This window comes from Rosa rugosa, chromosome 6 (assembly GCF_958449725.1).
Source record: "Rosa rugosa chromosome 6, drRosRugo1.1, whole genome shotgun sequence".
Lineage (NCBI taxonomy): Eukaryota > Viridiplantae > Streptophyta > Magnoliopsida > Rosales > Rosaceae > Rosa > Rosa rugosa.
Window position 1 is genome coordinate 8,220,578 of NC_084825.1, and position 5,057 is coordinate 8,225,634.

The 5,057-nt window shown below is 35.5% G+C and overlaps 1 pseudogene; it reads left to right on the forward strand.

The window, feature by feature from the left end:
* Positions 1-524: 524 nt before the first annotated feature.
* On the forward strand, positions 525-4,558 carry LOC133718108 (cyclic nucleotide-gated ion channel 1-like; annotated as a pseudogene).
* The last annotated feature ends 499 nt before the right edge of the window (positions 4,559-5,057 follow it).

The window sequence follows — 5,057 nt, forward strand, 5'->3', positions numbered from 1 at the left end:
TAGCGGTGAAAGCCAGACAAAGCCAGACTAATCCACTGCACCGCAGAAGCACGAACCCAAAGGGTCCCTCAAATCTGCTGGCCGTTCGACCAACACACCACACCACGTGGTTAACTGGGGTTTAGATGAAAAATAAAAAATAATAATGGAAGAGTGATGTGCCAATTGTAATGACCCTTAGATTAGGCACAGAGTCCAGATTTAATGAAATTGATGTAAATTCACAACCTCCTCACTTTAGAAGAGCCGGATCAGAAAAAAAAAAAATCAAACTAGCGTAACAATTATTTGTTGAGAATAATAAGAGGAAAAGATCCCCATCAACCACCGCTACAAGTTCTCTACCAACGCACGTCTAATTGAATAATAATAAAGGAATAAAGAGTGAAAGGCAACTTATGGACAAATTTGAACGAGGTCTTCTTCAATCTATCACGAAACCACCAAATCACTAACATGTCTTGTTATAATAATTCAAGTAAATATTCTATCACCTGATTGCTTATTGGTACAGAATTGTTTGCTTGGGCCAATTTCCTGTCTTGTACCTTTATTTGGTTTTCCTCTGTCTGTCTTGCCCAGCTTCTGGCTCTTCATAAATTTCAGCCAAAGAGACGAACTGCCTATATTGGTACTTGCGAGCCATTTCAGTTTTCGTTTCAAATTCAGCTTTTCAGGCATGCATAAGTTAAAATTTTATTGCCGTATATCTATTTCATTTCTAGCTTGTTGATTGGTTCAGTATATCCTACTTACCATGCCAGTTCATAAAATCCCGAACGTACGTGCTGTTTCCAAAGTCTTCCCCTCTCGATGATCTCCATCCTAGCTCAAACTTCATAAATATTCCTAAATGATAAATTACATTATTGAAGTGGGCAATATTTCCATGCCTTTTACTAATCACATGCAGTTTCCATATTTCCAACAATTTTTCAGGACTACCGTTCAGAGAATCCAAACCTATCATATCCAGCATCAAAAACGCTCTAGTTATGTATAAGCATCGTGTCCCCGTTGAGAACGATGATACCTATATGATGAGGTTAGTTTTCTTGTTTCCCTACTTTTTTGGTATTTTGTCCTATCATTTTAAGGATTTTGCAGTGACTATTCAAATTGATTCAATCGATCGCAGTGTAAGTACCGAAGAAAAAAAATCATTTACCATGGCAAATTTTGAGTACATTTTTGATTTCTTAGAAAAAGTCCATGGGTTGCATGTAGTTACCAATTGTCCTTTTGAGCCAAATATAGATAGCAATTACGTTGTACTCTTCTGTTTTATTTTTTGAAATTGCAATTACGGAATAAAGCAAATGTATGAAAAGAAACTTACTATGGTATGCTCCCAGAGTATTTAGGAATTAAAGAACATCTTTTTATGAATAAAAAGAAGAAGAAGAAGTTTTATGGATAGTGCAATATACGTGACAAGCAATGAATAGAAAAGATAGAAAGGAAAAGTTGGAGAAGAAGACTGCTAGCATTCATCTGAATGAAAAGACACTCATTGACTTTATAAGATGAATTAACTGTACTTATCATAAATATAGTTAAGGCGTTCAAAAACTTAGCATGCAAGTATGTATTTTATTATTTTAATTTTCTTTGCCTAGTTTAATAAGGGTAAGTGTTCAGTTAGTTATTTATTCAATTCTTCTTAACTGTCATTGAACTTAAGTTCGACATTGGTGGAAAATAATAAAGCAAATGAACGATTCAGACTATATTAGTTTTTGGAGTTCATTTATTTAGAAAAGTGCACAACAATTAATTAATTTGTGTCTTTCTTTAAGCTCCAATTCGATTTGATTTTCGGTTTCTCATCATACTATATATAACTAACAAGTTCTTTATCAGCACAACACGAGGTACGAACTATGATTTCGAAAGTGTTGAGGAGCAAGGGCGAGATGGTTCATCGAAAACTGTAGATGCACTTTCAAGCAAGAAAAAATTGAAAATTGCACTTCTTTCCGTTTCATTGTGGAACAAGCTATTCCTAATCGCATGTGTGATTGCAGTCTCATTAGACCCCTTGTTCTTTTACATTCCAATCATCAATGAAGATGAAAAGTGTCTTGGAATAGACAAAGAGTTGAGGACTATAGCTCTCATTTTGCGATCCCTCAGTGATATCATTTTCATAGTGCATATTGTATATCAAATTTCCGAAGCTACTATGGCGGCCTACAAAGTACACATAAAAGGAAAGTCGGAATTGGAATTGGATTGGTCATATTCGAAGATATCAATGGGTGAGATAATTCCATTTGCTAATTTAGTTGCTGGGAAGCTAGCATGGCGCTCCACGCTAACTGATATTTTGGCTGTTCTTCCCATGCCACAAGTAAGTAATAGATGTGATACAGCTTTTAATTCAAGTTAATATTGTATATCCAAGTTAATAACGTATCACGTAGCTTTTCGATCTTGTTAGGTCTAGCTATTTGTAGCTTATGGACTTCTAACCCTGTAATCTTTATTTTGACCAGTTTCTAGTGGTCTTTGGTTTCTTCAAAATGAGACGCCGGGGATATTTGGAACGCAAGAAGATTCTCAATGTCTTTCTCCTGGGCCAATATTTGCCAAGGATTTATCGAATTTACTTATCATCTAAGAAACTTAGACAAACTACAGGAATTTGGGTTAAGGCTCTGTTCAACTTTTTTCTATATATACTAGCCAGTCATGTAAGTTTAATTAGCTTGTGTTTTTACAGATTTACATAAGTTTTCCTCGATCATTAATGGTTAGATTTTTAATTATCTATTGTTGTCTCTCAGGTCATTGGAGCTTTTTGGTACTTCTTTTCTATTCAACGTGAAACGTCATGCTGGCATCATGCTTGTATAAAGAATAGTACAAATGTCGAAGGATGTATGAGTACTTTCTACTGTGATGGTCGCAATACTACCACTAGAAATGTCACTTTTTTCAATCAGTTTTGCCACATCAATGTTGAAGACAATGCTACAGCGCTTTTTGATTTTGGAATATTTCTTAATTCTCTCAAGAATGGTAACACGGGCCATATACATTTTGCAACAAAGTTGTCCTACTCATTTTGGTGGGGATTGCGGAATCTGAGGTTTGCACAATTCATATATTATTTTCAAGTTTTATTGATGTTTTCTATTTTACCATTGTGATATACCTTGTAGCTAAGATAGAATTTCAGGTGCTAATTAATCGACCTTACTAATCGTTTATGGAGAAACAGACCTTTATGTCCATGGAAGCTCAAAGATGGGAGGTTATAAGAAACAAGATGCTTTTGAAAGAGAAAGATATAGAAAGATGGATGGACAGGAATGAACTGCCCGATGATATGAAGAAAGAAATCAAGAAAAACATAACGCAAAAATTGGAAGAAAACAAAGATTCAGATCTGGAGAACCTTTTCAATATTCTTCCCTGGTACACCAAAAAGTACCTAAAGCGAGTTCTCTGCATGGACATACTAAAGAAAGTTTGTACCCAACCTCTCTTTCTCTTATTGTCTCACACTTCTTTTTTTCTTTTGCATGCATTATTCTTCAAATAATGGCGGACTAAAAAGATGGTCGAGTTTGGAAAGACGTTGAGATGGTCATATAATCTCGTACAAGTAACTGAGTCTTTGCTAATATATAACTATTCCTGACCAGATTTTTATAGTCAAATGAGAACCCAATTTAGTCTGTTGTAAGTTGTAACAACCCTATTTATGTGAATCATGACTTTTTCTTAGTTGTCACTCGCAAACATATTTAGGTAAAAAGTATCTGGAAATCCCACATATATATATGTGGATCATGCATGCCCAGAAGGTCTCCCAACATATTCACAAGTAATAAGGAATTGTTAATAATTCTTTTTTAGGGCGTTAGCCCATACATGATTAGTGATTCTAGCTTCATTATAATTATTTACTCGCTAGTTATCTATCAAATATAAAATAGCTAATTACCCTGTGCAATATCAATAGGTACCTAAACTGGAAAGAATGGATGAGAAAGTGTTGAAAATGATCTGCGACTATCTAAAGCCAGAGATGTATGCTGAGGGCACCATGGTTTTTCACATGGGAGAACCGCTTGATAGCATGCTATTCATTACAGAAGGCACTATACTGACCTACAAAACTACCAGTACTGATAGTCATGCTCATGAAAACGCAAAATTGGGTCCTCCTGCATCCCCATCAATCGGCACCCTTGAGAAAGGCTACTTCTATGGCGAACAACTGCTGCACTGGGTATCACAAAAAAACGTGAATTTAACGGAGGTCCCTAGCTCTGCCGACAATGTGAAGTGCCATACAAAAGTAGAAGGCTTTGTTCTCATGGCCAAGGACTTAAGAACTGTAGTCTCCAAATGTGAGTACTGGTGGAAATTAAGCATTAGTAATCCTAGAGTGGGTGGTACTCGGACCACACCAAATGCTAGGAATGTGCAGCAGAAACCTGGAGTGGATCCCCAGTACTAGCGTAGTGCAGTGCCCTTGGTATCTAGATAGCGTCTGTTAATATTTCTTACGAGAGAGACTGCGTGCTTGGGTTATTTTCGAACTAATGTTCTCGATGTTTAAAGATGCATTGTAGTTTGTCCTTGTGTATATTGAATAATAAATTCCTGATGCCTATATTAATTAGTGATTTATGATATTTAAATTAGAGCTAATTTCATTTTACCTCCCTATTATTTACATGTTAAATAAGTTGTGATCCTGCACTTTTAATTTCATCACATGTATACCTGTGCTCTCCAATTTAATCAATCATGTCTAATAATTCATTTTTTTTGTCAAGTATTTTGTAAATTGAAAATGTGGCACTAATGGGCTTCCTCTTATGATGATGATTCACTAATGAGGCATGCAAAATTATATCGTATGTGACTACAATTTCAAAATACATCACATAATAGTTGGCAAAAAAGGCAAGGGTTAAATAAGATTGATTGAAATCGGCAAGTACAGGGGCACGCATGATTAAATTAAAAATGTAGGGGCACAAATGATTTAGGGTGTAAAGATCAGGGAGGTAAAATGAAATTTGGTCTTTCTAAAT